The sequence below is a fragment of the Peromyscus maniculatus genome, chromosome 14 (genome assembly GCF_049852395.1).
Source record: "Peromyscus maniculatus bairdii isolate BWxNUB_F1_BW_parent chromosome 14, HU_Pman_BW_mat_3.1, whole genome shotgun sequence".
Classification (NCBI taxonomy): Eukaryota; Metazoa; Chordata; class Mammalia; order Rodentia; family Cricetidae; genus Peromyscus; species Peromyscus maniculatus.
The window spans coordinates 49018941-49036740 of NC_134865.1; the positions used below are offsets into that span (position 1 = coordinate 49018941).

The 17800-nt window shown below is 43.2% G+C and overlaps 1 long non-coding RNA gene across 1 annotated transcript; it reads right to left on the reverse strand.

The window, feature by feature from the left end:
• Positions 1 to 4443: 4443 nt before the first annotated feature.
• Positions 4444 to 9916, reverse strand: LOC121822393 (uncharacterized). Its single transcript, XR_006063465.2, has 5 exons — positions 9783 to 9916; positions 8826 to 9017; positions 7334 to 7444; positions 5439 to 5524; positions 4444 to 4577 (listed from the first exon to the last, which is right to left on the reverse strand). It is a non-coding gene; the product is annotated as an uncharacterized LOC121822393 (long non-coding RNA).
• Between the last annotated feature and the right edge of the window lie 7884 nt (positions 9917 to 17800).

Consider the following 17800-nt stretch of genomic DNA (forward strand, 5'->3'; position numbering starts at 1 on the left):
TGGGTAAAGGTTTAGGTCTAAACCTTTCCCCTTAATAAGAGTAAAAACTTCCTGACTATGGTAGGCAAAATTAGAAATTTCTACAGCCTTTGGGCCCAATGTGAATGTCTCTGACCCTCATGCACATTGCAAGGACCAGACACTGCCACCTCAGCTACCACATCTTCTTGGTAGCAGGAAATGTTGTGAGCATTGGGTTCCCTATGCCCTCATGACAGCCCTAGTCACACAAAGATTTGGATCTTCCTGGCCTCTGTTCCACAAGAGGGATTCTGCACAGCATCCAGCAGTCCCTCAGCCCTGGAGAGTTACGATTCTCCTAACAAAACCTTGGCTGTCAAATCATACCTCTGATTCCTCCTCATGATAGCTGCACACAGTATCTTTGCCCCAGTGAGTTCTGCCCATCCCTTCTGAGGCCCTGGCCAGACCTGTTCTTTCTATCATCCAGGAGTTTTCCACCCCACCAAGAGCTCCACCTGCCAACCCTCTCTCCTCTGGTTCTGCTCAGTGTTTCTCCGTCACCACTGTTCTACATGGTCTCAGTGTCCAAAAGCTCATCCAGCCCCCAAACAATGATAATCATGAATGTGTTATAAGATCATGGGAGGCTGGGTGGATGGGGTGTCTTAAGGAGTGGAGGGTGAGAGTGGCAGGTATGTATTGTTTACAGCTGCAAAACTATCTGGAAAGAAACTTCATAAAAAATATTCAAAACCAGAACTAGAAGCCACTATCCTGGAAAAGGCTGTTGCAGAAATGAGAAAGGCAAAAGAGTGAGAGAGAAATCCAGAGGGGAACTGTACTGCAACAGAACCCACTCCATTGATGACAGTAAAAATTCACTCCTGAAAGTGAGTCTTCATAACCCTCTCCCTCCAATAAGGCCCTACTCCCACACAACAGCATTTTGGATCACATTCTTACATATGAATTTAAGCATTCCATTCAATGAATAACAGGGGCAATAGTGTTGATATCATGAACACTTGACAATAAGAGTTTAAATGTGCCAGGCGGTGGTGGTGCACGCCTTTAATCCCATCACTTGGGAGGCAGAGCCAGGCAGATCTCTGTGAGTTCAAGGCCAGACTGGGCTACCAAGTGAGTTCCAGGAAAGGCGCAAAGCTACACAGGGAAACCCTGTCTCAACCCCCCCCCCAAAAAAAAGAGTCTAAATATTCTTTAAGTAACCTTTTAAACACAGCATTAGGATTGGTGATTTGGCTCAGTGGTAATTGCAGCTGTTCCAGATAAACTGTGTTAGAACCCCAAGATGCACATGGTAGAAGAAAGACAAGACATCACAACATGTACTTCTCACTTCCATATGTATGTCATGGCACATGCACACTGCACCAACACGATAGATAGATAGATAGATAGATAGATAGATAGATAGATAGATAGATAGATACACACATACATACATACATACATACATACATAGATGCACACTGCACCAACACACTAGATGATAGATAGATAGATAGATAGATACATGCATAAATACACACATACATACATAGATGCACACTGCACCAACATACTAGATAGATGATAGGTAGGTAGATAGATAGATAGATAGATGATAGATAGACAGATAGATGATAGATAGATGAGATAGAGAGATAGAGATAGATGAGAGAGATACATACATACATACATACATATATAGATGCACACTGCACCAACATACTAGATAAATAATAGATGATAGATAGATAGATAAATGATAGATAGATAGACAGATAGATGATAGATAGATAGAGATACATGCATACATACATACATACATACATACATACACACATGATAGATGACAAAGAGACAGATAGAAACATACACACACACACATACATACATACATGATAGATGGCAGACAGAGAGACAGATGGATGTAATGATAAACACTAAATCATGGTGTCCTTACTTCTCATACCCACACTGAGCATATTTTTGTACCCCAATTTGGAAGGCCTGCCCTTTTCTGAAGAGAAAGGAGGAGTGGATGGGGGAAAGAGGGAAGGTTGGGGTGAGTGCCTGGAAGAAGAGGAGGGAAGGAGGGGAAACTGATCAGGCTGGAAAAAATTAACTAATTAATAAAAATAAATTTAAAAAAGAACTTTTTAACTAAAAAAGACATAAAAATTTGACATTCAAACTACAAAAACATATACAAAACACTGAATTTCATGTTCAATGTCCATTTGATATACATAGATTTGATCAGTAGCTGGGATTTCCTTTGTTTCTGGCTATTTTCAGGTACTTATACCTGGAAACGCTCCTGTTGTTGTTTGTTTTTGCTCTTTTGAGAACCACCCAGCTCCCAAATAAATCACACACAGAGGCTTATTCTCAATTATGAATGCCCAACCTTAGCTTGGCTTGTTTCTTGCCAGCTTTTCTTAATTTAAACTATCCCATCTACCTTTTGGCTCTGGGTTTTTCCCATTCTCTTACTTCTGTAAATCTTACTCTTATTCCATGGCTTGCAGTGTAGCTGAGTGGCTGGACCCTAGAGTCCTTCTCCTTCTCTGGCTGCTTCTTTTCCTATTCTCCCAAATTTCTCTCTCTATTTATCTTCTCTGTCTGCCAGCCCCTCCTATCCTTTCTCCTGCCTTCCTATTGGCCATTCAGTTCTTTATGAGACCATCAGGTGTTCTGGACAGGCACAGTCACACAGCTTCACAGAGTTAAACAAATACAACATACACAAAAGTAACACACCTTAAAATAATATTCCCCAACACTCTTCCTTACACTTTGTTATTGCTTCAATTATTACTGTGTACTTCTAATTGGTACTTATAATCAACTAGACAGCAAGGATCCTGAAAGTATTTGTGCTGCTGAAGACATTAAGTCATACACCCTCTGCTCTAAGATCCATCTTTTTAAGACCCATCAATAAGAAAGGATCTTTCAGATGACATCAAATGAAATTTTCTGCATATGTGTTACAGTTGTGTAGCTTGGTCTTATTGTGGGGCTCTTGACTATGGGAACAGGGGCTATCTCCAACACTTTCACAGGCTTTTGGAACCCAACTCCTCATTCTGGGTCGCCTTGCCCAGCCTTGGTGCATGGGGAGGTGTTTAGTCTTACTGCAACTTAGTATTTGTGCTATGCTTTGTTGATGTCCATAGGAGACCTGGCCTTTCCTGAATAGAAACAGAGGAAGAATAAATTGTGTGGGGGGGATCAGAGGGGGGTGGGGAAGACTGGGAGGGGAGGCTGTGACTGGGATGTAAAGTAAATACATAATAAATTTATGTTTTAAAATTGTCATTAGGTGGGAAAACTTAACACACCACAGGAAACAGTTTTGCACATAAAATATATATTCATGTGAATATTGATTAAAATAATTACATTTGTAAAACAGAATTACATAGCAGTATGTCTTTGAAACAAAAGGGTAGAAGATATGCATACATTGTGATTCCCAAATAGAGTAGAACATGGGTAGCATTTAAGTACTTTGTTTCTGGATTTTAATGCCAGTAGATGATTAACTTAACAAGAAAATATCAAGATGTCCTCTTCTAAAGTTAAAAGAAAGCAACACCACCAAGAAGAGAACAAGAGCAATCGAAACAACAACAACAAAGTAACCATATCATCTGTGGCATCTTCAGGAGGATATGCAGTAATCTGAACATTGTTCCAAGAGTGTGGCTGGTGTCTGTGGCTTTTTCAGCCTCACAGGTTGGTGTTCAGCCATCCAGATCTGGGCATTAAAGTTGGAACCACCCCATTTCTGACCTTCTGTTGAATGCCATGAAGATTGATGACTACTGTTCCAGGCTCTCCTTACTAGTGCTGAGCTGTGAGACCTCAAATCTGAGGAGAGGAATGTTATATTGTTGTTGATCTTGAGAATCCCCAAGGCATCTTTGTCCACATTATGTAAATGTGATGACTCTTTGATAAGAGTGGGAATGTTGGACACCTGCTTGCTCAGAGGGTAAAACCAGAGGCCATTTGGATGTTAGTATAGACACCTTACATAATGGGAGAGGAAGGTCTGAAGTTCTGTTAGCCAGAGGTGGAGTTGGGTACTCCATTAGTATGTGTGAGACACCCTTGGTCAACGGGAGAACCTGATTGGCCCCCAACACTAATCAGAGATATACAACTAGGGATCAGTGGGTCAGATGGGGAGAGGTCTGAGGCTTACCAAGAGGTATAGGGAAGAAATGAGAACTCAAGAGCCCTGGGGAAAATACAAGGCCCCCAGAGTCACAGAGGAAATGTTTGAGGGCCTCTTGGAGAGAGAGTAGAAGTCTGGGGTCTTTTTATAGAGCTAGACTAATATGTTGGGCTGGGTAGAGGTGGAAATGTGCATACCCACTTCTTGACATGAGATCAAGGTCCCAGCTCACCTCGAGAAGTGGAACACATTCCAGGTACTGCCTTATCAGCTCCCAGCTCTTCTTTGGAGACTCAAACATCTGTCCACTGTAGTGAACATGTGGCAGAACAGGCAGCAGTCTGAGATTTTGTCCAAAAGTCTGTGTGATAGTCTCAAGCTGGTTCTCCTTCTCAAGAGTATGTTCAGCTGCCCAGGTCTAGGTATGAATGATGGAGGCCACATTATATTGTTTTCTGCCTTAAGGCAGTGGGCTTTGGTTCTAGACTCTACTTGCTACTCTTGGGCTCTGATACTTTAAGACTAGTTGGTGTGGAGAAGTCATTGGGAAAGAAAAAGAAATGTTCTAGGACCCCAAGTTTGTGTGGGGAATGTCCGAGGCCCCTGAATCAGAAGAGAAACATGTGAGGCCCTCCTTGGGCAGAAGTGCATATTTGAAGACTACTTGAAGGTCTGAGGCCCCCTGGTAAAAGAGAGACAGTAGATTGAAACTCCTTTGGTTACAATGGAATTATGTGTGGCCCAATTACATAGACCCAGTAAGTCCACCCCCACAGGGTGTATTCAGGCCTGAGAACCCTTTGGATATTGGTGGACTGTAGCTCTATATTAGAACAGGCAGGTCTGAGAACCATTTGGTCAGAAGACAAATAGTTGGGGTATACTTGGGGGAGAGATGAGAGTCTAAAAGCCACTTCAGTAAGAGAGGATACTCTTAGACTTCTTTGGGTAGGTGCGACATATCCAATCTCCCAGTGGGCAGAAGAGGAATTTCTGCTATCAATTTGGGAGCAGGTGAGAGATCCAAGACCCTTTAATGTAGAAGGATGAGATAGGAACTCCTCCAGGATTGAATGAATGGTCTCAACCTCTCTTGGTCATATGCCTGCTGCACTATTGGGCAGAAGCTGAAGGTTGAATGACACCTTGAGAATTATAAGAAGTTCCAGGCACTCACTCCTTCATCAGCACCAAACTTAGACAGAAAATGTTCGGCCATGTTTACCTAAATAGCAAGATCCAGTCACTCCACTGTGCAGAAGGGAAAAGCCTAGCTTACCTTGGGTGGTGGGAGAATGGTGTGGTTTTTGCATCATGTGCTTCCAACTGCTCTTTGCACCTTCCATTATCCATATATTACATTGACTGTTGGGAAGAATACAAGAAGCAATTACAACACTCTTCCAAAAGGATGTGTGATTGTCTGGACTCTGATGCTTCCTCGAGGTTGTATTGATCTGTGATTATCCATCAATAAAAGATGGGAACATTACAGAAGATGGTTTCTAACAACCATTTCTGGGCAGATGGAATGACTATTAGTTTTAGCTTGCTATATTTTGCCATCTGATCTAAACCTAGGATCTTTTGAGGTCCCATTGGTGACAAATGTGTTTGCCTAGCAATCTTGGTTACAGGGATTGACACTAAAGTAATATGAGTTCAAGGGTCACATGTAAGGTGCACTTTGAAGGCAGGGAATTGTCTAGGGCATCCCAAGGTCAGAGGCTAGATCTGAGGCTCCATTGAGTATAGAGAGAAGGAATGAGACCCCCTTGGCCATGGGAGCCAATTCTGAGGTCTCATTCATTATGTGGCCAGACACTTGTGGGCAAAAATGGGATCTCTGTAGTCTTTGTGGTTGAAAGGAGGTAATCATAGCCCTCTTTCACACTACACTGAACTGCATGTGGGCAGATCTTATTCTCACTTGTACAGAAGGAGTGGTGTAAGAAATACTTGGTCTGAGCCCTCTTTAGTCAGAAGGAAATGACTTAGGCCCACTTGCAAAGAAACTGAAAGTTTGAGGGCCTTTTCCACAAAATGAGTACTTGGGACCACCTTGGGCAAATGGGGAAGGTCTGCAGTAGGCTTTGTCCTGGGAGGGAGGTTTGACATTCTCTTCAATTAGGTACAAGGAGTGAGGTAACTTGAGAAGAGAGGAAGCACTGGGCCCCTTGTCAGAAAGAGAAAACTTTGACACCTGGTTGGGCAAATTTATGAGTTGGAAAACCCTTGGACAGAGAACGGAACAGTTCTGTTGAAGGTGAATGTCTCTGCTGCCTTATTCAATGAAGGAAGGTCCCATCACTGCACTTTATCTTCCAGCTCTACTTTAGAATTTCCAAAGCTTGTGTTGAGTCTCGGAGAGTTTGGGCAGCAACCAGTGCCTTCTTCAAAGAGCCTGGATGGCTGTCCCTGGCTAGGTTGCCTCTTCTCCCACTTTGTCTTCATAGTCCATATCTGGGAGGCAATGATGGGGCCACCTGATTTCTAGTGATGTGATTGAAGAGAGGAGCATAGGATCCAGTCTCTAAAAATACACTTAGGAACTGGGCCCTCAAACCAGAGTGGAGCAATGCATTTCCCTAGCCACCAAGGTCAAAACTGAAATGTTTAAATCTCTCTTATTTGGAGTAGCATATGTTGGAGGTACTTCAAAGATTTAAGGGGATGCTTGAGGATTTGTGAAATAATAATACAAGGTATGATGCAATATTATTCAAAAGAGCATGTCCAATGCCATCTTGAGAATAAAATGAATGCATGAGTTTCCTTGGGTCAAAAGCAGTGGTTCCTACTCCCCCATGAACAGGTGGGTAACATATAAGACCAGATTGTTAATGGGGGGAAGGATGGAGGCTCAGTATGACACGGAGTAGTTCTCATGACTACTTAATTTCAATAGACAAGGAATGTGTGAGGTCTCGTGGGATTAGCAGAGTTCTGAGAACCTCTTCTCAGGAATGGGAAGTCATGAGACCACCTTCTGCAAAGGAGAAACCCTGAACATCTTTGTTCACAGGGAGGGGGCCCCAGCCATATTTGATAGAATAGGAATATGCAGTTCACCCATGGTCAGAAGGGGAAGGTCCCAGCCTATCCTGGGTAATAGGAAAAGGTCCTGGCTCTGCCTCACTAGCTTCCAGCTATTTTCCCAATAAACATACAAACCCTGTGTGAAATCTTCGAGAGTCTAAGGCAAATCTCATAACAGTTTTCCAACAGGATAAGTGGTTATGCAAGCATTGATGTTTCCTCAAGATTGTGTTCAGCTGAACATATCTGTGAATACAAGATAGGAATAGTATATTTTTGATAACCAACTTTTGAGGCCAATGGCTTGAGAGCTGATTTCATCTTTCTATCTGCTGCCTATGATCTAAAAGCAGAAAGTTGTGAGGTCTCATTGGTCACATATGTGTTCGTATGGCTATCTCTGTCAGAGGGGTCAGCTCTACAGCAACCTTAGTTAATAGGGGAATGTGTGACATCACCATGGAAAGAAGGGGAGCTCTGATGGTTCTTTAGACACAAGGGTGGACCTAAAGTGCCAAAGAGCAGAGGGTAGAGGTCTGAGACATCCCTTGGATACGGGGGAGAGTTTTGAGTGTCCTTTCAGTGAGTTTGATTTCCCAGATCTCCTTTTACAGAAACTCGATGTTTGAAATCCTCTTGCTGGATAGAGGTATATAATTGGCCCACAGCCTACTGGGAAGCTCGGAAATGTCTGCATCTTGTTTGTGCAGAGTAGTATAATGCACTCTTGGTCTGACACCCCTTTAATGAGAAAAGAAAATACTCAGAGCCACTTGGTAGGAATGGGGATATATATATGGACCATGTAACACAAAATAAATGTTTTAGGCCCTGTTGGAAAATGGGGTTTTGAACAACCTTAATCTTAGGAGAGTTCTGACATCCTGTTCTACATACTGAGAAGGAATAATATAGTAATAATAATAATAATAATAATAATAATAATAATAATAATAATAACAGGAAAAGTGGAAGCTCTGAGCCCTATATAAGAGAGAAATCCTCTGAGGCCCATTGATAAATGAAGACAGAATCTCCTTTGGGCAGAGGGTGAAGGTGACATATAACTTCTGTTGAAGGTGCATATCCCAGATACCATATACAGTGGAGAAAGTTCCCAATATTGATCATGAGCTTCCAACTCTTATTCAGAGTTTTGTGTCTTCATAGTTTGTGTTCATTCTGGGAGAGACAAGGTAGCAACAACCCATGTCTTGTTCCAATGGCCTGAATGACTGTCCCTGGCTAGGTTGTTTCCTCTAGTTTGTGTTTAGCTGTCCTGATCTAGGCAGAGATGTTGAAGTCATTCCATTTCTACTGACTGGCCTAAAGGCAGATGGCATGGGTTTCTATGCTGTGATTGCTAAACTTGGCCTATGGGACCACAAACCAAAGTGGACTGGTGCCCCTTGTTTATAGAAAGAGTCTCTCATAGACCTATGCCTGATCAGTTCAATGTGAGACACATTTGACCATATGTGGAAAGATGTCAGGCCCCATTCTTGAACAGAAGAAAGGTTTGTGTTGGTAGGGGTAGTAGGAATGAGCAGAAAGGTCCTAGAATACTTCATGCAGAAGATGAAGCTCCCAGGTTACCTTGGGAACTGGATGAAGGTGCGGGCAATACCTTATCAAGTCCAAATGTCCTCATACTCCAGAATACCCATGTGTTCTGGACTCTGAGCTTTGCTTGCCAGTAATCAGAGCATTTTTCTTATAGGTTGGTTGGTAATCCCTAGCTCTGCATCCTCCACGAGCCTTTCATCAGCAGCACAGGCATGGCCAACAAAGATGGAACTGTTCCGTTTCTGGTGAGAATCTTAAAAGTAGAAGGTGTTTAATCAGGGATCACATGTTTACAGTCATGTCCCAGGATATAAGTTCAGAGTGATCTGACATCTCTTTGGTCATTTGGGAATGCCTGGCCACCCAGCTCAGAAGGGAAAGACTGAGGCCTCAGTTAGAGGAAGAGAGCTGAGGTCTCTGCGGATAGAAGTGGTTTCTCTCAGGAAGCCATTGTCAGGGAGTGTTGATTTGAGGTTTACTTTAGAAAAAGATGAACATTTGAGAGAGTTTTCATGTCACTGGCCCAGTCTGTATTCCCTCAATCATGAGTTTGTATCAGTCCCCTTCAAATGAAACGGTGTGTCTGTAAAGTCCGCTTATTCAAGGAAAATAGAATGTAGCCAACTTCCTTGACAAGGTATTATGTCAGAGGTTCTTCATGACATCAGTATTGGGCCTTCAGTTTACCTTGTACTGAAGGGCAAATTTGGGACCCATTTATCAAGAAGAATTGCTGAGGCCCACTCCATAATATCAGGAAGTGTGTGGCCCCCTCACGCAAAATGAATGCCTAGGCTTCCTTTGGACAAACTGGAAAAATGTGGGTCTCCCTTTGTTTCAGGAGGAAGATTGGATGTCTCCTAAATCAAAGGGAGAAAGAGTGAGTACCCTTGGGGAGGAAGGAGTTTCTGAGGCCCATGTGACAGGGAAGATGTAATCAGAGTATGAAAATCCCATACAACTCTGAGCAAAAATTAAATTGACTACCATACCTCATAAGGTGCCAGCATTGCCTCACCTTCTAACTCTTCTCCACAGGATAGGATGTCCATATCTTTAGCTGAATCTGCAAGAGACCAAGCATCAGTACCAGGATTCATTAGCAGCTTGGGTAGGAGCCCCAGTGTGGTTGACTCCTAAGAATTGAGTTCAGCCAACCAGAACTGGGTGGGACTCATGATTCCACACCATGACAGGTGATTTCACTCAAGGAGGTGACATGGGATCCAGATTTCCTTGGTCTTCTTCTGTCAGCTCTAACAAGAGTGACCAATGCTCCTTGGTCACAGGTGAAATATCACATGTGCCCTTGCTCAGAGGGGAAAGTTCTGAGGGCCCTTGGGGTCAAAGGGGAGATTATAAGGCCTAAGTTATCAGATCAAAAAAATAAGGTTTAGGAAAGGAGACCGATCCCAGACCTTGTTGGGCAGAGGAGAACGTCCCTGCTTCTAGAGGAGGAGGGTCTAGACACTCCTAGTCAGTCTCCAAATCTTCAGTGAACTCTAGAAAATCCTTATCTCTGAGGACTTGTTGAGGCTTGACATCAATCAGAGGGTTCTTCTGACAGGTGGGTCTGTTCTCTACTTAAACTCACGATAAGCTGCACAGGTGTGGATGTGGAGGACAGTCATCTTTCTGGTGAGCAGCTTGAAAATAGATGGCCTTGGGTCCAGGGTGAGGTTTTTATTCTTCTGTCATGTGACTTCAATCTAGCGTTCCATGAGGTTCCTTTGGTGGTCAAGAGTGTATTTCCGTTGATTGGCTTGATCAGTTTGGGAGGCAACTAGGCAGTGGGACCAAGTCCTGTGCTCATTCCATGAGTTGGCTGTTTGAAACCTGGAACTTATGCAGGGATGCTTGGCTCAGTCTGGGAGGAAGGGACTGGACCTGCCTGGACTGAGTCTACCAGGTTGATCGCAACGTGATTCAGAGGAGATGTGCCTGAGCACACCATGAGCCCCTGAAACAATTTGAACTCCACTTCAGACATTGGGGAAAGTATGAACCAGGAAGACAAATGCACTCCACTAATTCTCAAGCAGGCTTCAGACCTACCACTTCAGAACCACAGGTCTTCCAAACTGCTGTATGGACAAAGGAGACTTCTGATCTGTCCTTCAGAACCAGGGAAGCTCAGATACTCCCCAATGGCCCAGGTGGCCTCAATCTTATCTGTCTAGAAACAAGGTAACTCACAACATTTACCAGTAACTCGCGGGGAGGGGGTTGGATCTACACCCTCAACAACAAAAGCTTCAGCCATTCCCTAGTGTTCAGGAGACATTGTCAACCTTTCCTTTAAGGGCCAGGGGGCCTCAGTCATTCACTAATTGCCTTCTGATTCTGAAGGAATAAGTCTGAGGCCCCTTTGTTAGAAACACAATTTGGAGAACCCTTGGACAGAGTGAGAATATTTGAGGCACCCACAGACAAACAGGGAATTTTGAGGGCACCATTCTTTGGAGGCAGAAAGTCTCATGTTGGGGAAAGCAGAAAGGTCAAAGAGTCTGATGGGGAACAGGGGCACGCACCATCAAGAGTCAATTTGGGGATTAGAGAAGGCCTGAACATCTCCTTATCCAATCTTCATGGGAATCTAGAACATCCATGTCATGCAGGGCAGGCAGCAGTGTGTTCAATCTCCAACATGCTAGGAGGCAGTTCCCAGCTATGTCTCCTAACCAATTCAGCTACTTACTTCTGAACATGAAGGGCATGGGCTTCTTTATTTCTGTTGACCAAGATAAAGGCATATACCCTGGGTTTAGGGTGCTGCTGGATACTCTTAAGCTCTGGGACTTCAGGCATCAGGTCCTTTTATTTTTGCACAGAGGTCATGAAGTCAGATGATTAGAATAAGAAACACTCAGAGCCTCTTAGGCAGAGGGAGTCGATCTGTCCCCCGCTAGGTCAGATGAAGTCAGTCTAGGGCCACATTAGTCAGAAGGAGCACATACTGTTCTCTGTGGGTAATAGATTGTATTGCATGTTCTAGGTAGAAACTGTGATATATTCTTAATCAGAAGGGAAACACCTGCCTTGCTTATAGTCAGATGGGTCTATCTGATGCCTCCATGTGCATCCGAGGGATCCAGGAATGGAAATCAAAGGTATAACAGCTGTTTGATGACAAGGAAATGTTCTAAACTCCCGTTGTTCATGTGGGGCACAGAGTGGGAAAATATGAGTCCAGCTTGTGGATAAGTAGATCTGAAGATGTCATGGGAAGAGAGAGTAGGGCCCAGGCTCCCCTCTTTTTTTTTTTTTTTTAAATTTTTTTTTTCACTTATAAACTGTATGGCCGTGGCAGGCTTCTTGCTAACTGTTCTTATATCTTAAATTAACCCATTTTTATAAATCTATACCTTGCCACGTGGCTGGTGGCTTACCAGAGTCTTTACATGATGCTTGTCCTGGCGGTGGCTGCAGTGTCTCCCCCCTCAGCCTTCCGCTTCCCAGAATTCTCCTCTCTCCTTGTCCCACCTACTTCCTGCCTGGCAACCTACTTCTTGCCTGGTCACTGACCATCAGTGTTTTATTTATATAGAGCAATATCCACAGCACTTCCCCTTTTTTCTTTTTTTAAAAAGGAAGGTTTTAACTTTAACATGGTAAAATTACATATAACAAAACAATTACTGAGCAAGAATTATAGTTACAATATTAAAGAAGATGTCATATCTATCTTATATTTGTGAGTTTAAGGTTTTATATCTAACTTATCTTTTATCATAACTGAGGAAATTACAACTATCTAGTTTTTAACCACATCAAAGACCTGAGAAGGAACATAATGATACCTGAGAAATGGTAGACGGATGCAAGCAGCTTTCGGGAATCTTGCAAAAGTAGACCAAGACAGCTGGCAGCCTGGACACTCACCTAATGTTTCTCAGCATTGTTGGTGCATTTAAATTAGCTACAGGCCTAGAGTATCTGACAGACCATTTTTAGAAGCAGGAATTCTGAGAGACCATCTTACCCTGTCTTGGCAGAGTACAGTGGTCGCTTTCCTTGTGTCCCGCTTGTTCAGAAAGGACAGCATTGCATTTGTACTGTCAGCCATCAAGGCAAGGGCAGTTCTTTGCCCAGTAGGCCATTTTGTGCCAAAAAGACAAACTTCCAAATGGAAATGTCTTAGAAGCCCAACATTCTCTCGGAATCAATTGGTGCAGCCAGGAGCAATTGTGTCTCACGTCAACAGAATTTTAAGTTATTTAAATGCCATATTCTCTAGGCCTATGAAGTGTTTGAAGACTACCTATCTATCTGAAATATATCTATGTATACCTAGAAGACTTAACTAACATGGCTACAGATATGATTATCATAGATGACTAATTATTAATCTATTTTTAATTATCCATTACAATTTTAAATGAGTTACATAAACATAATATCTCAAACAAGAATAGAAATATATATATATATATATATATATATATATATACAGTATAACAAAATTAACTTCAAGTTTGTATCAATAAACTAAAATTTATACCAATGTAAAACATTTTAAACATAAACTAAAATCTATACCAATGTAAAACATTTTAAACAAGTTGTTCTTTAAAAGTAGGTTCATTAATCTACCCTTTTATCTTATCATCTCCATATCCTCCTATATATCTATATCATATCCCCTTTTCTTTTTTAGAAAGAGATCACATTTATAATCAACCTGTTTTAAATAAAAATATTGGTTTTTCTCTGTCCCACACCAGAGGGCTCTTCTGATTTGGGACACAAGAATCTCTTAACCATCAGGCTCCCCTCTTGAGATAAACATCTTAAGAACTTCAATTTGACAGGCTTGTAAGGTCTGAAGCCTCCATGGGCAGAAGGAGTATGTTGGGGCCTTCCTAGGGCAGAAGTTGAAGTTCTGACCCACTCTTGTTTAGAGGGCACATCTCTGAGCTCCCTTTGGTTTCAAGGAGCATGTGTGAGGCTCGGCTTGTTAGATAGGGTATGCCTGAGACTCTCTCTTTCAGAATGAAACTTTCTAAGACTGCCTTGAACAGGATGACCATCAGAAATTTCGAAGTCCCTTTGGTCCCATTGAGAAGGTCTAATACCTTCTTTGGGGGGAGAGGTTAGAACTCCTGCTCCCTTTTTGTAGCAGGATCCTTTGGAGACTGCATGAGATTGAATATGAATATCTGTGGCCTCCTAGGAAAGAAGGGTCACATGTGGAGGTCCCATATTCATATTGGAAAACTGTGCCTGTCCCTTGGTAAGAGAGGGAAGATCTCAGGTCCCCTAGTTGAGACAGGGTATGTCTGAATTCTCCTTGGACAGAGAATGATGTGCCACTCGCTTTTGGAACTGGTGAATATATGAGTCCCCACTGGACAGGATGCAAAGCCCTGAGCCACTCTCTGGCACTACTGGAAGGTTTCTGTGCCTCTAGGACAGAAAGAAAGAGGCTTTGTCCAAAGTCCTCCTTGGTAGAAATAGGGTGTCTGACATCATTGATTTGGGGTGATGAGGAAGGTGTGACACTCCCATTGGGACTACCACCATCTGTAGATGAGTTGAAGCTTTCTTGGGCTGCAGGGGAAGATTTGATGGCTTCTTGAGTATAAGGGGCATCTCTGAGTCTCCTCCTGGTAGTGGGAGAAGTAGTATGGCTGGAAGTCCCATGGGGGAGAGGTGCAATGTCTGAGGTTCTCTTCATGAGAGGGAGTAGTTCCTGAGCCCCCTTCTGTACAGATGAAAGCATCTATGTTCTCTTGGGGAGTAGGTTTGGGTTTCTGGTCCCTTTTGGCAGATGAAGAATGTCTGAGCCGACTTTTTGACAAAAAGGATTGTTTACAGCCCTTGTTCTCTGAGTGGGAAGCATGAACATCTACTTTGTCAGAGGGAGCCCTTTCCAATTTGGTTTTGGTAGATTTGGAGTGTCTAGGGATGCCTTGGGGAGATGGAGAACTTCTGCGGCCCTCCTCACAAGATCATGAGGATCTGCAGTCTCCCTTATCAGAAGGAGAAGTGGTGAGCCTCTCTTTGGGCTCAGTTTTAAGCCTTACACCCCCTTTGTTGGGAATGGAAACTTTGCCCCCCTTTTTGGAAGAATGATGAAGTTTCAAGCTGTCATCTTCTGATGAAACAGATCTGAGGCCTGCTTCTTTAGAAGCATGTCTCGATTTTGTTTTCTTTGATTTAGAATGTCTGGAGTCACCTCGTGGAGAGGGAGGATGTCTGAGATCTTCTCTAGGAAGGGAACTAGATCTGAAGCTCAACTCTGATGATGTTGGGGGTGGAACACTCCTCTGAGGAGTAGAGGTAGGACTTGAGTCCTTTCGGGCCTACATTGAAGATGTGAGCCTACCTTTGGCAGAAAGGATAGAGCTTAACCCATTAAGTTCTGAAAGGGGATATCTGATATCCCTTTCAGTAAATGGGACATGTCTTGATACATTTTTGGTACAATTGTAATGTCTGGGGCTTATTTTTTTGATAAGGGGAATGCCTTGGGCAGTCTTCATGGGAAGGAATAGAAATGAAGTCTCCAGGTGCACAAATGGACAGTCCTGGAAACTCTGTGGAAAAGCAAGGTCCCACAGCTTCTTGGGTAGATGGCAGAGGTTCTAGAGGCCCTTGGCTGGTTTGGGGTTTTCCAGAGTATGATGGGGAGATGTTGATGGTCCCAGATTTCCTTGAGGAGATACAGAAGGGCCCAGAGCATCTTGGTTAGATTTCAAAAATCCCAGAGCCCCTAGCACAGATGGAAAAGATTCTAGAGTATCTGACATTGATTCTGAAGTTTTACAAACCTCTTTGGTAGACGACAACATTTTGATTGTCTCTGGAGAAAGTGGGGGAAGGTTTCAGAATCTGCACAGAAGGAAGTAAAAATCCTAGAGAATCTTGGGAAGGTGGTGAAATTTCTATAATCTCACGAACATAAGATGTTATTTTCTAGAGTACTTTGGGTATATGGCAATGTTCCTAGTGCCCCCTGGGCAGATTGAGAAAGTCCAAGATCTCCTGGATCAGATGATGACTGTGGTAAAGGCCCTTGATCCAAACAAGTGCCTGAAGCTTCTTGGGATGACAAGGAAGTATCTGGAGACCCTGGAGCAGATGATGAATGTCCAAGAGATTCTTGTACTGATGTGGACAGTCCCAAGCCCCTTGTTTAGACAATGCATTTCCTAAATGGATTTTCTGAGGTGGTGAATCTTCTGGAGTTGTTTTTTTTTTTTTCACCCAAAGAGACTTACTGTAAACTGTGGTCTGTTAGTGAAGGTCTTATAGGCCCAGTTGGAGATGAGGCAGATTTCACAGACCCTTGGTCCAATAGAGAATGTTTCAGAGTTTCCTGGGAAAATGTTGGTGATGCCAGTATCACTTCGTCAGATACTGAAGGGTCCACAGCACCTTGGGCAGATGTTGAAAGTTTCAGTGCCTCTAGGACAGATACCAAAGCTTCTAGAGACCTTGAGATATATTTTAAAGTTCTATGAACCTCTTGGTAAGATGGCAAAGGTTTTGATTTCTCTAGTTTAAATTGTGAAGGACCCAGAGTCCTCTCCAAAGGAGCCTGGATTCCTAGAACACTTTGAGCAGATGATGCAGACTCTACAGACCCTTGGACAGATGATGATGTTTCTCTAGCACCTTGAGTAGATGATGATGTTCTTAGAATACCTTCTGAAGATTGGGAAATTCCACAATCTCCTGGAGAAGATGAATATACTAAAGTCTCTTGGGCTAAAGAAAGGCCAAGATCCTCTTGGAAGTTTTTGGAGTCCATTGATAAGGTTGTGAATGTCCTACATACTCTTGTGTTGATATGGAAGTTCCCAGAGTCCCTTGGGCAGATGGTGAATCTCCTAAACATCCTTTCTGAGATGGTGAAGGACCAAGAGACCCTTGGGCAGCGCTAGGCAATTCTGGACACAATTGGGCTCCTAATAAAGATTCCAAGGTCCCTGGTACAGATGGAGTAGGTCCTACTGAACCTTTAGAAAATGGAGAAAACTAAAGAAATTCCTGGAGAGATTTTGATGGTCTTGAATTGGTTGGTCGGAATCACAAGGGCACACAGCACCTTGGGCAGATATTGAATGTCCCAGAGAACCTGGGAGAGGTGACAAGGTTCCTAGTGTCCCTGATGAAGCTTCAGAAAATTTAGAAACCATCTGGAGAGATGGCAAAGTTTGTGATGTCTTTAGAATATGTTGGGAAGGTACCAGATACCCTGGGGAATGAGGCTGAAGTGGTAGAGTACCTTGCACATCTAATGAAGCATCTACAGTTCTCTGGACAGAAGGTGATGTTTCTAGACTATTGTGGGAAGATGGCAAAGTTCGCAATATCCCCTGGGCAGAGGGAGAAATTCCATCTCCTGGGACAGATGGGAACTGTGCTACAGCCCCTTGATCATAAGAAGGGTCTAGTACTTGGTGGGAAGATGTGGAGGTTTCTGGAGACCCTTGAGCAAATGATGAATGTCCTAGAGACTCTTTCCCTGGGAAAATTGGGAAGGTCCCCAAGTTCCAAGGGAAGGAGACTTGAGTCTCAGATTGCCTTGGGCATATGGCAAAGGTTCTTTATTCCCCTGGCTAGCTGGTGAAAGTTTCATAGACTCTTGGGCAGACGTCAATGTTCCTAGAACACCCTGGGCAGATGGAGAAGATCCTAGAGTCACTGAAGTAGATGGTGAAGATCCCAAATCCCCTATTGAAGATTTGGATATCCTTAAATCACCACGCATACATGTAGAAACTTTCAGAGTTCCATGTGAAGACAGGCAAGGTCCTTCAGCTTCTTGGAAAAATAACAAAGGTCCTGCACTCACTTGAACAGATAAGGAAATTACCAAAGGCTCCAGAGAAGATGCTGTAGATCCTAGAGTTCCTTGTCCAGATGAAGAAATTACCATGTGCCCTTTTGAAGAAGGCATAGATCTTGAAGAATCTGAAGCGGATTGATCTGTTTGTTGAACCCTTTGGGCAGACTGCAAAGACTCAAGAGGTGGCTGGGAAGAAACAGAAGGTCCTAGAGTACTTTGTCCATGTGTGGAGAGATCTA